Raw genomic sequence first — 16,744 nt, 5'->3', positions numbered from 1 at the left:
GTAAAGAGAGATGCACAGGAGAGATGCTCGAGAAGCCGGAGCAGGGAAGAAAAACATCACAAAAGATGGAGGGACTGGAGACTGGACTGAGGGAGAAATGGAGGTGCACTACCTACATGGATCCCTCTATTTCTTTTCTTTCCTTCTTATTTCTGTCTCTGACACACAAACACACACTTGCTTCTGCTTCTTTAAGTAAAGCTCTTCACTTCAATATATATTATGTATAAATAATTTCTCCATGTATGTAACTGTTGTTGGACTGAGCTACAGACTTGTCATTTGCTTACTGATACCTAGTTTTGCTATCACGAAGAAAAACTAATGGGTCCTGACTGGAGACAAATTCTACAAATTCTACTGACGACTGAATTACTTTGATGTGAGGATGTCTTTAAAAACCTCACGTTTCTCAGCCACATTATGAAGAGTTCTTGCACCTTTATTCCTCTCCCCATGTAGTACGTTTTCTCTTAATGATGAGGTCATTTTCCTATAATTACGACATGTGAGTGCTGTCTTTTTTAAACTCTTATTGGAAGATAGAGAAAGTCATGGCGATAATAACAAGTTGTCACTTTTGCAGTTAGTTTGTAAATTGACTCCTGGCTTGCTCTAGACCAAGAAGTGTGAAACAGCAATGGACAAATGCAAACTGGTTTGTAATTAACACTTCAGTTATGAATATTTTTAGGTCTTCTTCTGCAGTTAAAAAAAGTTGCCCATTTAGCTCACTGGAAATTGTACTTCTCAAAAAAATTAAAAGAACATTTTGCAAAAACACATCAGGCATCACTGAGCTCCTGGATAGTCTGAGGTGCAACCTAGTGGCGTAACATAAGGTTCCAGAGGTGTTCTGCTGGATTAAGGTCAGGTGAGCGTGGGTGCAGTCAATAGTATCAATTCATTAGGAACTGCCTACATACTCCCACCAAACACCTGCTCTCATCTGTGAAAAGCACAGGGTGCCAGTGGTGGACCATCCAATTCTGGTATTCTATGACAAATACCAGTCAGTCTTCTTGGACCCGAGCAGTGAGCACAGGCCCCACCAGAGGACATTGGACCCTGAAACCACCCCCATGAAGTCTGTTTCTGTTGGTTTGGTCAGACACATTAACACCACTGTCCTGCTGGAGGTCATTTTGTAGTTCTGGCAGTGCTGTTCCTGTTCTTTCATGCACAAAGAAGCAGATGCTAATCCTGCTGAGTGGGTTAAGGACCTTCTACGGCCCTGTTCAGCTCTCCTAGAGTAACTGCCTGTCTCCTGGAGTCTCCTCAATGTTCTTGAGGCTGTGAAGGGAGACACAGCAAACCTTCTGGCAATGGTATGTATTAATGTGACATCTTGGAGGCACATGTTGAACAACTGGTGCAAACTCTGTAGGGTCCAGGTAACGCCTCAAACTACCAGCAGTGACACTGACTCTAGTCAAATGCAAAACTATTGAAAAACACCCAGAAAAGATGAGGGAAAAATGTCATTGGCCTCCACCTTTAAAACCATTTCTGTTTGAGGAGTTGTCTCATTGTTGCCTCACTGGAGCACCGGTTATTAATTTCATTAACACCAAAGCAGCTGAAACTGTTTAACAACAGCCTGTGCTACTTAAATGACCAGATCAATATCCCAATATCAACTGACTGGATGCTATACTTTGATTAAAAGTGTTCCTTTAATTTTTTTGGGCACTATAAAAGATAAAAACAGTAAGGTCAAACAAATAACAGCATGAATACAGGGAAATCAGCACAAAAAGTTGGCCTGAAAGAGGCTAAAATGCCAGATAGCAATGAGGAGCAGTGCAGAACTAGATTTAGAGTATTGTTAATATAAAAATTCAGATTCACTTTAAGACAGTCTTTAAAGAAAAAAAGATTTCTTTTCTGGAATTTTCAGTAACAGTACAGTAAACTGTGTCCTGTCCTTAGATGGACTGATCAGTAAAGCTTAGGGAGAGTATATACTGAAACTGACTGGTGGCTGAGTGAAAACCCAGAGCGTGTTTTGCCATTGAGAGTGTGGACACAATAATGAACCTCGACGCCCACAAGAGCATTTAATCATGGCCATAGATAGCCTTGTGTTCAATGTCCCCGTGACCTTGTAGGTCATTATAGGATTATCTAACCTTTCACAACTAATGAACAGTATTTAGCTTAGTTCAATACGTGCTGTTTAAAGCTTCACCTTTTAAATCATAATATTGACTCACACTGAAATTAATCCCAGTAGTGCTTTGGACATCACATGATGCAATCAATTATGCCGAGCGGTTGTCGAGCATGTCCTGTCATTTGGCATAATGAGACATAAACATGGGAACATCAGCTGTGAAATTTTCAGGGACCCGTTATGGTGCGCATGAATGACTGTAACATTTGCACGTTACGTGCACGCTCCCACTGCCGACCTCCACTCATGGATGTAATTGGATTTCTGTAGGCATATTGTATGGAGCAGGTGCTCGTGTGAAATGTGCAGGAGCGGTAGCTTCAAGGAAGGAAGACGAAGGGGTGTGATGTTATTACAGTCACACAGCTGCAGGTTAAAAAGACCACACTGTCTAAGTTTTTTTTTTTTTGTGCCGCAGCGACTGCTGTCTGTTCATGTAAATTAAACAGGGCGGCTCCATGTTCTTGAAAAGTAATTGTGCCTTAATATAAGAAGGCAGTGACATTCATGCGTATCCTGTCTTCCTGCATAGTTGCTTTAATGACATTCCTGTGCCAATAAAACCTCTCACAAAGCTCCTTTATATGTCATTACACTTTCTGTCAGCCAAGCACTTTGACAGCAATTTCTACATACTAATTTACAAAATGGAGAAAAATTATTTCCCTAATGGCAAATTCTTGGCTGTAATTAGTTAAGACGTGTATTAATAGTGGAGAAAAAGAGAAAACTTTAGCAAAAGCACTGCAATTTTTTTCAAGGCACGGGGGGAAAAGCCTTACATTAGATCTCATTGTAAAGAAAAAGAAATGACAGGAGAAGAGATGGGAGGAGGAGTGAGCGTGAGAAGGGAGGATATACTGTTTGCAGGAGAAGGTGGTGAAGGGTAAGAGGAAGAAATGGGAGCTTTTTTTCCTTTAAAAACTGGAGAAATGAGGAGGAGCAGCTGATTGGGGAGATGTGAGGACTCGGATGGTGGGAAGAGAAATGGGAAAATGCTTCAGTAAAAGAGGGAAACGGAGCCCTCGAGGCCACTGGTTTAGAAACTGACCCTTCAGTGATGTAGAAACGTGGTCCAAACCAAGCTACAGTACATTAGCACATGGAGAAGCCTTTCAAAAATAAGCCATTATAGACTGCTGGTGCAGGAAGTAACAAGTGCAGAGGAGAAAATGGCATTTTATTATGAGAGAGCGCTTTGCTGCTTTCAGAAGTGAAGAGTCTTAAAACATTTTTTGATGGAAAAGAGTCGATAGCTTGTTCACCTTGTAGGGGGCTACAAAAACTCAAATTTGATTTGAGATTTCTCCCTCACAGGCACAGTGGGGAGAGGACAGAAATGTTACATTTTATGTGTGTTTAAAAGAAAAATAATTTCTAAGGTGACATTACTTTGAAAAGATTCTCACCCATGATTTTTGTCAGATGTTCGCCAATAAGAAAAAGACATAGAAGAAGTCTCATTCTACTGTTACTGAGCGAGAGGCAGTGTGCATCCTAGCAAGGTGGCTGAGATCCTTACTGCTTTTCTTTTCTTTCTGCCGTACCTTAAGTATAACTGAAGCAACTATGATTTCCATTCATCCATGCAAAATTAAGCTAGTTTTATAAGTAAATCATAGTATGACACATACTTTTAGTCTTGTCAGATCAGAGAAACTTTATTAGTCCTAAAGAGAAATTGAGTTGTCATAGCAGCAGAGATACCACAGACAACAAAGCAAGAAGTGTAGAAATAGAGATACAAATGTAAATGGACACTTGTATTAAGACTAATGCTTCTGAGACATTAACAGGTAAAAGATGCTGGTAGGTATGCAAATACACACCGTGGCGTGACGGAGAACAGTGAGCTGTGTATCGTCTGGTTCAAACCAAAGTAGATGAGTTCAAGAGTTTGATAACGGCAGGAAGTAATAACCTCCTGTATTGTTTCTTCAGACAAAGCTGAAGTTGTAAAAGCTAGTATAAGGACTGTAAAGCTAATATATGGAAAATAAACATAACATTGATAAAAAGTTAATTTTTTATTTTAACTTCTTTTGGGGAAAAATTAATCTGCTCCTATGAGTTTATAAGAAAAAAGCAATCCAAACTATTAAAATGGACACCAGACAAAGATGTTAAACATTTAAAAGATTAAGGGAAATTTTGAAATACTACATATAGGTGTTGGGACCTAAAGTGACTCATGACATTGGCACAAACACAAAAATAACTTTCAGGTTTGAGGAAGACTGAGAAGAAAAACCCAACGCTTCTGTGTGTGAGCTTCTCCAGAGGAAGGGGAAGCCTCTCTCATCTCTCCCTCTGGCTAGATATCTCTCTGTGTGAAGCTTCTACTCCCTCCACCGTCTTTTTTCCCAGTGTGAGATGATCCAGGTACATCATCATGGGACAAGCCCGTGGTCCACAGAGCTAATTAACAGCAGCTAAATGTGACGTTTAACCCCAGTTAAAGAAAACATTTAAGTAGAAAACTTACATAACTTTCTTTCTTTTTTTTTTTTTTAATAAAAAAAGATTATTTGGAAGCAAAAAAAATGAAATATTTTTTTAAAAACATGTTAAGAAGATTGCTATTGTTTATTTCCGGAAAATATATACTGCTTTACTGTTTATTAAAGCTTTCTACTGTTAGCAACTTGCTAAGCTAAGTAGCTAGCCAGTGTTAGCTGATACTCCCCGGGTCTGATCATGAGGCTGGGCGTTTTCTTCTAATGTAGTATGTGAAGTTCTCGGTACTGATCGTGTTTATCACGACCAAACCAACAATAATTACTCAGCTCTAATGAAAGCTGACAGTGACAAACTGCACCTTTTTAAAATAAATCCCCTGCAAACAGGTTCTTTAAATATTTATCGTTCTTGACTAAAGGACCAATCAAACTGCAACGTTTTCTCTTTTATAATGACCCGTCTGCTCGTGTATCGTGTATGTTTTTGTAGAATTTTGACGCCACCGTGCACCTGCCACTTTATTAATGAGCTCAAGCCTAAAAGCAAAAGAATAATGTTCAGACACCTGTGCCATCAATTAAGCTGAATCACTGACGTTAAAGCGTTTAAGCATTATTTGTATTCCAGTGTTTGCTGGCTGCAGTCAGCACTGTCTGCCAACAGAAGCAGGTGAGTAAACAAATTTGTTTGGAGGCTGAAAGTGAACGAGAGAGAGAGAGAGAGTGTGTTTGTGTGTGTGTGTGTGTGTGTGTGTGTGTGTGTGTGTGTAGTGAAAGTAGCAGATGCTGTAAAAGACTCCCACATCCCCTGTTCCTCTTAGCGGTTTTTTAAGCTTTCATAGGTCAGTTTTCCCATTTACACACATACACATGCAAACACTCCATCTTCATGATCATTATATTATCAGTTTGCCTGCCTCACTCCCGACAGTGGTTGTATTAGACACAGTTTAATATTTATGCAGTAACACACAGTGTCAGTACACTGTGGAAAAGTTGTTGGAAATGTGTTTAGAAGCGTTATTTGTACTAGTCTCATGAACCTACAGCCAGTGGTTGGTTCACAGTCAGCAGTAATGTAGAAACAGAAATCATCATCATCTCGTTCCTGCTTTGCGTCAATCATCCAAAGCATGGATGTGCAATTAATTTTCCCAAAGGGGCCACAATTAGGGCCTAATAATAACATCTTCTCTTACTGGTAGGGGTTTAATAAGAGATTAAATTAATATTGAACAGAATGTGTTCAGCTTATTGCTGAGGCCCTCCACAATAGTTCCAGTTTCTCACAAGGCCCTGTGGGGGAATAAATTAGCCACCCCTGGTCTAAAGGCTGTCAGACTGAGCAGCAGCACCTCCAAAGCTCACTAATCATTATCTTTAATCGCCGATCCATTATGAGACGATGGGCCCCTGAAGGGAGAGACTTATGAAAGCCTCAAATATCTTATACATCTTTGCAGTATTTACAACTTTGTAATTTGTATTCATTTTATTATTCTTTTAGCCCATTTGTGATCTTTTTAAGGGCTGTTTTGTGTCTGTTTGTGTTTTTCTTGAATGTGTTTGCGATTGATTTTCAGTTACTTCCTGTTAATTTTGGTTCTCTGACTGTTCTGAGTGTGTTTGTGGCCGTTTGACTGACAGACACTTTAAACAGAGTCCAGGGTCGGTGGGACCTTTAACTCCTTAAGCCGTCAGTCCTGTGTCTAGGTTGTTTTATGCTGTCTCTTCTCTGTGACTCACCAGAGTAAGGCTTGCTGAGTTTTCCTCCAATCATTATGCTGAGCTGTATTCTGGCTATAGCTTCATACTTTGTCTGAGAGAATTAGCAATCTTATCTAGCTCTAGGCAATAAAGTATGTCCTAAAATGTCAAACCATTGCTGATTGAAGCTCATGTTATTTTCTTACCTGTCAGTCAGACATCTTTGGGCTCAAGAGTTTTATAGTGGATTCCTTTAAATTCTGTAATTAAAATGAATCCTCAACAAAATAATTTTGGTAGTTCTAAAAATCACTGAACAGGTTTAAATTGTTTTACATTTCCTGCTTTTCTGGTTTAGTCAGTGTGTTTGTTGTGAGCCTCAAATTGATGCTGGCTTATGACTTTTCCCCCCCGACTACTTGTCATTAGCCTGGGAACCGGTCTCCTCTGTCAGACAATTTCACTTCTTAATTTCAGCTGGCATCTACATCTCACCCACAGGCAAGAAATGATGAAATGGGATGCTTATCAGAGGAACACATTGCACAACTGGACTCCAGACATCCCAAGTCTGCAATCTCCATTCTCGCTTATTTGAGCTGGAACTGGTTACCTTTCCAACCCGTAAGGACAAAATATTAACTTTTTTCAGTATTTTCCTATATTAAGGGTACATCTTGCCTGAAGCACTTCTGACCAGGCAGTTATTCAGATTGTACCATCAGAATTTCAATCACACCAAACTACTGTGGACCCCAGAGCAAACTGAAAAGCTCATAGACTGCAAAGTAGTTCACTCTCCTGCACAGACACTCTCTGGGCCGTCTGCACTCCTAGGTAAAACTCTTCTTAATGTGCACCGAGCACCTTACGCAATAGTTTTCCATTGGCAGTTGTCATCTTTTCATTCTTATTATCACTGGGGAAAAAGAAACAATACACAAACTCTGTCAGCAGCTCAATATCATGGCTCCTGAAAGCCCCTAACATAACAAGAGTCAGGATCTCTGCACCTCGTCCACAAACTTTTGTTTAGTTTAACCTAAGTGGACCAAAAGTTGGGCTGAATTCAGTTAAAAGTCAGTTAAAATAAAGTCCTTGTAAGTTCTCCTTTCTGAAAGCTGACACACAGTTCTAGTTTTTGCCTGAGCTGCAAAAATCACAGTAAATAAAGCTGTCAGAAGAGACATCACATTGTCCTGGAGTACCAAGACATTCCTGCTTCCTGCTGTGTGTCTGCATTGTCCTTGTAGACTAGACTGGTGACACCACCATAATCTGCCAGCAGAAAACATGCTGTTCTTGAACGGAAAGGAGGCAGTAGGACCTCCATATACTGTATAACACCCACATACTGGCCTCTTCAACAAATGATTGTCCTTAGTCTGTTGTTGACTTCATGTCAGGAGTACTGCAACTTTTTTGATGGTGGTTTTCTCGAGTGGTAAAGCGTAAACAGAGGTGATACAAGATACTCTCGTTAATGGTCAGACTCTTAGGCTCACCTGTACTGTCTACAACATACATCAAAGACACATACAGGAGAGGTCTGTTGCACAAGGACACACATTGGGTTAACCATCAAAAGTAGCTGGTAACTTGGGTGAGCACAGTGGCCAGGATGTAGTCTCAAGAGCTTAAAAAAAAGCAATCGACTGGACTTCTTTGAGTTCGTGAAGATGTTTCAGCTCTCACCCAAGAGGATTCTTGCCTCGCTCCATCAATAGGGGTCCCCTGAGGAAAGGTGTGAGTGGGGTTGAAGCATATGGGAAGGGATCTCAAGACTGCATTGTAGGTGGCTGATAGCTGGTGTCGTAAGCCACCACTACATAGATCAGGGGTGGGCAACTCCAGGCCTTGAGTGCCGGTGTCCTGCAGGTTTTAGATATCACCCTGGGTCAACACACCTGAATTAAATGATTAGTTCATTACCAGGCCTCTGGAGAACTTCAAGACATGTTGAGGAGGTCATTTAGCAGTTTGAATCAGCTCTGTTGGTTCAAGGACACATCTACAACCTGCAGGATGCCGGCCCTTGAGGCCTGGAGTTGCCTACTCCTGATACAGATGTAGTAGGGATGTGGCCAAATATTTGGACTGTGGTTGTTTCAGTCAACACCTGAGCCTTAAAGGTAAAGCTGACTGTTTAGAAAGGTGGGCATCATCTCTGACTAAATAATTAATCTGAGCATCCAAAGACAACAGGTCGGGCATTGCCATTACTCAGAGTACTCAGAGTGTTTTATGTTCTAGAACATTTCATTTTGCATTGCATTTTTGAACCTCTACCTCTCTTTACTTCCGAGAAACTCTGCCTAAGATGTGCATTTTATACCCGGTCATGTTACTGATCTGTTGCCAATTATTCTAATTAGTTGCAAAATGTTCCTCCAGCTGTTTCTTTTTTAGAACCACTTACTTTCTTACTTCTTGCCCCTGTTCCAACTTATTTGAATTAAATTCAAAATGAGCTAATTTTTTTCATGAAATAGTAAAATATCTCAGTTTAAATATTTGATATGTTTCGTATGTTCTGTAGTGAATCAAATATGACCATGTGTGGTTTGCAAATCATTGATGCTCTTATCTGAAGGTAAGGCTGAACTGCTTAAATGTAAAATAAGTTTCAGATGCCACAGAAGTTTGTCATTTTTTATTAAGCAAAAAGAACCCTTATTACAAATGTGGAGAAAAAAGTGTTTTAATGATTTTAGCATGGCTTGAATATTTTTTGAATATAGCAAGTCAAACCGAAAGTCTTTTTAGAAGACACACTTCCCTCTCACACAGTGTCAGTTGGCATAATTGCAATTTAACAGTGTCATTTTTGGCTAAATATTATATAGGTGACTCATTTGTTCTGCATCTGACCTTAACTGTTGAATTTTTAGACCTAATATGCTTTATTAATGTGATACGTAAATTCTTCATAACACAAAATGAGGCTTTTCTATCAGGGAATAAACCCCATCAAAAAGAACAAAGCTAATAAAACATCTAGCCTCACCACTGTGGCCTGCTTCTCCTCTGCCATCTGTCCATTTATATCTGTCTTGAACAGAGGAGTACAGAACAAAGCAGAGCAGAGCAGCCAGACCCAGGCTGACCTGGGCCTAGTTTCTGATGTACAACCACTAAGATCCTCAAAGTTTCTCCAGAGGTATCAGACAAAGCAGTTTTTAGCTCTCACAGCACGAAAGGAAGACAAAAGATTGGGAAGTTGTCTGCACAGGTCTGTGTGGTGGGAGACAGTCTGTAAATAAATACGTGGAAAAATAAAACATTTGTGTCTGGGTACCTGAACTTATCAGGGTTAGTGTGAATGTAAACGGAATGTTAAATTGATTCAGCAAACAAATGAATAAACTAACCACTGTTTATCAGGGCAGCCTGAGAAATAGTGTTGAATAACACATTTAACATTTTAATTATAACAAATGTCTACTGTTTGTATGCAGTGCACTAGCTAAAATAAGCTAAAATAGCTCAAATAAGTATGGTGGTTTACATGATACTTCACCAGAAAAATGAGCATCGAAGGGGGAATTTCTTTAACAGTTTTACACTTTGTTATCTGTTTCTTTCAATTGAATTAAATGTTATTTGTATAGCACCAAATCATAATGATGGGTGCCTCAAGGTGCTTTATGTTGTAAAGTAAAGACCCTACTACAATATTAATATTAATAATAATAATAATAATAATAATAATTCGGAGAACAGTGGCTATAATCACCTTGATTTCACAGTTTAAATGGATTTCAGTGTTTTTTGTTTATTCAAATACTTTAGCAACTTTAAAACTACTAATACACTCTTCCTGTAAATGTCTTAAAAATATTACTTTTACATTACTGGTCACAAGTACTTCATCCTACATGCACTGGTGTGCTTATATAGCATATACATCAGTTACTCATTAGAGAGGCTCTGCTAACAGCATCATACCTGCCATGATGTGAATGAGATGCGGGACCACACCTATTGCCAAACTTCCATTAGTGTTCTAAGTATATGTGATGCAGCATGTGAAAGTTTTAACTTTTTTATTTTTTATATTTCCTAACATTTTAAAACTTCTGGATTAACATGCAAAAAGGCCCAGATTTAATCTTAATTTATCCATAATTCTCTCCTCATTTTTAATTTAAATTGTATCTGTTCTTTGAAGTATTGTGGTTTAACAATGATGCAAATGGACACACACTCACTTGTAGTCCGTTCATATATGATTAAACTTCTGTTAAAAATGCCATTAAGCTTACAAGAAACTGCCCACAGATCAATATCTATAAAGCGTTATCACCACGAGGTCTTTAAGGATAAAGACAGAATTGCAATTTGCTCAGTCTTGAAAGTGGTTTTTATATTGCTTGCATCTGCCAAACTTACTAAACAACCCTGGACTTACCTACGCTGGTCTTACCTTGTGTTTATGATGGACATGTGATTATGCCCGTTTCCTAGCAACATATGCTGTATTGCCTGCACATGTTGCCTTTGCTGATTTGTGACAATTACGAGATTCAAAGCTATTACGATAGGATCCAGTTTCACTGTTCATTGTAAAGAAATATTTCATGTGTGTCAAGTGTGCATTTAAGCTGGTCTGCCCCTGTGACCCATGACAAAAACAAAAGAAAAAGCAATTTTATTGACTCTCTAGTGGGAATATGTACAACAATAGGGCAGCATAGCCAGCAAACAAGTACACTGACTGTGAAGTGGACCAACATGATTACAAACCAAAAGAAGAAGCTGTAGACAAGGAAGCAAATAACTGTTTTTATTCAGCTGGTCTCTTCCCAGACAGTGACAGAAGGAAACAGTATAAAGATCAACTCAGCATGGTGAAGACATTTTTTTTCAAAGAAATCAGTGAATCAATCAAACCACTGCATCTCTTCTCCTGAAAATGTCAGGATAATTGTTGTCACCTGAAGCTGAAAGAGTGGCTCAGTGGAGAAAGCTGATAACCACTATCATGACACCCACTCTCTCTGACTGGGTTTTTAGATTTTGTTGAGCTGGCTTACACCAAGACAGTCTTGTCTTCATATTACAAACCTCAGATAAAACAATCCTTGAAATTGTCTAGGTCAGAGGTGTACAATTCCAGGCCTCCAGGGCCGGTGTCCTGCAGGTTTTAGATCTCACCCTGGGTAAAAACACCTGAATCAAATGATTAGCTCATTATCAGGCCTCTGGAGAACCTCAAGACATGTTGAGGAGGTAATGTAGCCATTTAAATCAGCTGTGTTGGATCAAGGACATATCTAAAACCTGCAGGACACATGGATGTGGATGTCATGTCAATATGGTGGAAAAATCTCAGAAGAATGTTTCCTTGTTGAATCTGTACTACAAATAAGTAAGGCAGTTCTAAAGGAAAAAGGGGTCCAGCCCGTTACTTGCACAACGAACCAAATGAAGTGGCCAGTACGTGTAGTAGTAATGGTTTGTTTGTAAAAAATGCCAAAAACAACATACATGATTTCAACATTGCACATTGTACTTCTTGGGTCTCCAAATGATAATGAAAAACATTTATTTTACATTTATAACTGCTTGTCCAATTCATGGTTGTGGGAAGGTGGATCTTATGCCAACTGTGATATGACAAATAATTTATTTTGATTTTAATGCTAAAGTGGAAAAAAATTATTAAAGAGTGCTGAAAACCTCATTTTTTGTGTATACAGGTGGGCATCACTGGAGAAGGAGAAAGCCTTGGTGTGCTATTCTACTAGTTGAGATAACTTTTAATTAAAGTTTAATGGCAATGACTCACCTTGTCTCCATTACAGGCTCAGATGAGCGTATGCTTGGACAAAGTACTTATCACTGTATCATTTTGTTATTTAATATATTAAGATAATTGAATAGTAAAACATCCATTATGCACAAAATTGCTTAACCAGCACTTATTTAGTAATTACTTATGCTGTACTTAAAATGAATAATTCAATACTTAAAATTACTTACAGTACAATTTTTGTCTCCTTCCCTGTAAAATATCTGGAAGTCAGTCGAGATTAAGTTATAATAACCCCAGAGAGTACTTAATTGTGTCACTGTTTCCTGCAAAAACCTGACTTGTTACCTGCAAATTGTACATAATTATACAGTACTTGCACCTTATTTGTGGTATACAGACTGAACATTTCCTGTTTGCATTTCAGATTAAAGGCTCTTCATTTCTTGACAATTCTGAGAAAATTTGCATGTATTTACAGTTAAATAGATTTTGGCAAATTACATCAAGCATTGCATAAAACATTAAGCATTATAATTTCTACCACATTGTAAATTAGTTCAGAATTTACATTATTCTGCCACCAATCCAGAATCATTTTATGTGTTTCTGAGGGAAAGAACGAGAGAATAACCATTCAGTGGTGAAAAATGATTGAGACTTGTAGCGTCTGACACTGACTGTTAGAGATGTAGAGATGAAGCTGAGGCTGAGAGAAGGAGCCAGTGTGGTAAAATTAGTCTTAAATTTAATTTCATGCTCAGTCATGAATGACTAATGTACATAAACCTGCCACGGTGTATGTCCTTCCACTGGTGCCACAGCTCCACCAAGCATGTGCATGTGTTGGTGCAAGTTATTTTGAGCTCCAATATTTTATAGCACCACACCTCAGCTCAGGAGGTCACAAAATAACTGAAGCAAATTGTGGCATCACTTCCAAACAACCGTGGTGTCACCTCCAAATGCTGTGACAGGTTGTGGCATCCAAAGGTGCCACAAGGGGTGCCACACTGCTAAGTGTTATTAGAAAAGCTTATGCATGGCCACTGCAAAGGACTCTATGACCAACTACTGACCTTAAAGGCTTAGGAGGAACAGCATCATTAAAGGTAGCTTGGAGGGACTCTGAGACTTTACTCATCCACTCTACATATGCTTTGTGGACTTGGACAAGCCCTGGGCTATGTTGTGGAAGATAATGCTGGACGATAAGGCAGGCAACACTTGTCCTTCTATGAACTGCACTGAATAAATATTGAATAAATATTTGTGGCAGGAAGTTAAGAACTTTTTTTGTCACCATATGGCACAAGCCAGATTGTGCCTTGAGACGTATTCACCTTGTAACTTTTTAAAAATGATTATTAGCATACAGCCACTGTTTGAAGACTCTCGTGATCTGACTCTAAGTGTGGGGTGATGGTGTTCAGTAGAAAATTGTGGATTACTCTCCTCAGTTTTAAATCATGTCAGTGACGATCACAGCCTGATTCCTATAGGTCCAATGCAGAGGACAGGAGAGAGACTCGAGAAAGGGAATTACATATCCCGTCTGACCTGTGAATCTCTCAATATCCTCAGGAAAGAGTTATCAGGTGATGTGGGTGTGGGGCTAGTTTGCTTAACGTTCTGCTAAGTGGGCCTCATGAAGTTGGTAACAACCCAGTGTGAAGCTGACCTGCCCTCTTCAGCACTGGCTCACATGCTCTGGCTCGCTGTGGTGATCCTGATGTTGGTGCTCTATGAATATTTCAGTTAAATTCTTTACCTGTCTCTTATCTGGACAGGGAAAGGCATTCTTGTTCAATGATAACACAGCCTTGGCACTTTGATGACAGTGAAATACAACAACTCCAATTCCAAGCAACAAAAATTCCAATACCTGGCTGAAACCAGCTTCAGGCAGGATTTGTTTGGGAAAACTTATCATGTGCAATCTGGTGTTTGTTAAGTTGAACATATTTTCTTCTGAATATTGGAGAGTGTACAAAGTAAGGCAGATGGTGGTGGTTAAGAACACTGCTTTGTCAGATACTGCAGATTGCACACTAGATTTTTGGTAACAACAAATGAAATCCCATGCACCAATTCACCAACTCCCTATCCAACCCAGTTAAACAAAGCAGAACAGATACAATGTGACTCACTGCAAGGCCCATATCTGCACTTTCTCATCTTCATTTAACCTGCTCAAACAATTACACTCTGGGAAACTTCTACAGCGGTTTAGAATGTAGAAAGGACCTCAAGGACTGATGCGGCAGTGTTACTTTTGTTTATGTACGGCACAGTTTATCACAGTTTACATCACATTGTTGCATCGGTATTTCACTTTGGTTGCCTGCAGCGTACATACAGCGGGCTACAAATATTGAGTGGCTGCAGCAATGTCACCACTTTTAATTTGATATCGCCGTTTTACTTCACAGGGGTGGAATCGAAGTCTGATTCTTTTCTGTATTTATGGCTTTCTATAACTACACACGGGTGCTGTAAAACATGCACGGACTATGGATCAGTGTCACAGGCTGATTTTTTCAGTCGTACACACTAGAAGAGAAAACTCCATTACAATGCTACAATGAGTTACTGTTTGAATTCACTGCTGATGGGCTGGGTCTGAATGGCTGGGTCAAGCAGGTACTTGACACACGTGTAAACTTACTGATAGTATTACCTGCTGTGTGACCAGAGTGCTGCTTTGCCCATGGGGCTCTAGTATCGATAAATTTCCTCCTCATAAAAAAAATAAATCCTCTTTCTCTTCCTCTACATGTGCCTCTCTCTCTCAGTGCCCCATTAGTGCTGTGAACAGCTGCCAGGGACGCCCAGGGCTGTTGGGTAAAACAGTGAGCAGCGCTGACAGGAGATAGTGAGGAGAGGGCAAGAAAAAAAATGTAGTAGAGTGAGGAGAGCATAGAGGAGAGAGAAAATCATGATGGAAGCCCATGCTTGCCATGAGGACATTGGTAGAGAAACACATCAGGACGAACACACGGTACAGTATGTACTGAATCTATAGGTAGAGATAAGAAGTTGGAGTTCTTTGGGAAATGTTGGGGGGTCTGAATGTACTTTCTCTGCAACTTTTTCACCTTAGACCTCTTTATTTTTTCTTCTTTCTTATATCTTACACAACTGTCTTTGGCATCTTTGAATTTATATTGCGAATTAGATCAGAGTCAGAGAATTTTGTCAGTGTGTCTTTGACTTTTTCTTTATCCTCTGATGCTTCTTTATCTCTTTTTGCTCACTCCCTCTGAAACGCTATTTGTGCTTTCGTCTAAAAAGCAGTATTGTTTCTGACATCTTCTCCCTTCACATCATCATAACTACTAAAAAAAGGAACTCTGCAGCCCCTTTCTCCTAAAGTATAATGCAGCAGGTGTGTGGTATAAGCAGCTCAAAGCACTCAAAAACATTACATGACTCAAAACATTAACCTTAAGTGTTACAGTAGCTGTGCAAAGATACTCCAGAGTCTCAAGTAACTTAATATCAGGCTGAAAATCACAGTTTTACAACCTTTTCTTTTTAAGTTTTAAAAACACAACACAGATGTAGTCTTTAAGGCAAAAACAAGATGCATCAAGAAATAACCTTTTGGTTTTTTGATCGCTATACTGTAAGGCAACATATTTATAGCATTTGGCACTGATATGTATTTTAAATGACGTCTTTAATACAAACGAGATAGAAAACATTGATCTGAAATGGCAAGAAGTGCCATCAGGATGGTTATGTTCTTGTCTCTACACAACAAAGTGTTGAATGAATTGATCAAAAAATTGGTAGGGGATTAGACTGGAGTCATGCTAATAATCTATTAAAATCCAGCTTACATCCACCAAGGGCTTCAAGGTCAGCTTAATGATTTATACGCTGCAAATTTTTAAAACTGCAAAATTTTTAAAATTTGGACACATCTGAAACACGCTTCTCTTCCCTTTGACACCCAGTAAGTCAACTTTACAACTTACAAACGTCTTCAGAACTTCCTTGTTTCAAGTAAAAGAAGATAACTGCAACGACACATACAGCATGTTAATTGTTTCTTTAATAGTCAAATGACAGCTGCAGCTCCACAGTGCTGTGCAGGGAGACAGTTATCCTTTTACCCCTTTGATAGAACTATGAAGCATACAACTATAGGACGTTTAATATTGCTCCACTGCATTTTGTATTCAATACACGAAGACTCCTTTACCCTCGGCTTTACTTCTTCATGCAGGCCGACCTTGTTATCAATTGTTATTATTATTTTTTAACTTAATGTAATGTAACGTAACTAGTGAGCCCCGGCCCTGGTGCAAAACATGCCCAGCATGTCATAAAGCTTCACATAGTTCCTTGTGCCACTGAATGTGTCCTCATATCCCTCTCCTGCTCACAGCATGCTGCCACTCTCATTATTACAAAGCATAAATTAAACAGCCTCATGCTTTCTTCACCAGCAGATTGCTTATAGAAAATTTATGTTTCTGTGTTAGATCTATACCATTTGCACGTCCTAAACACAAACTCTTTTGAAACCCTAAATACTGGCAACGTCAGCCACTTGCGTAGGCTCTACATAAATTTACGGCAACTATAAATCAAGGTGAAGTCTGTTCTACATTTGACAAACTCTGGTGTTAGAGCGAT

The sequence above is a fragment of the Pelmatolapia mariae genome, linkage group LG18 (genome assembly GCF_036321145.2).
Source record: "Pelmatolapia mariae isolate MD_Pm_ZW linkage group LG18, Pm_UMD_F_2, whole genome shotgun sequence".
Classification (NCBI taxonomy): domain Eukaryota; kingdom Metazoa; phylum Chordata; class Actinopteri; order Cichliformes; family Cichlidae; genus Pelmatolapia; species Pelmatolapia mariae.
Note: the sequence above shows the minus strand (reverse complement) of the source record.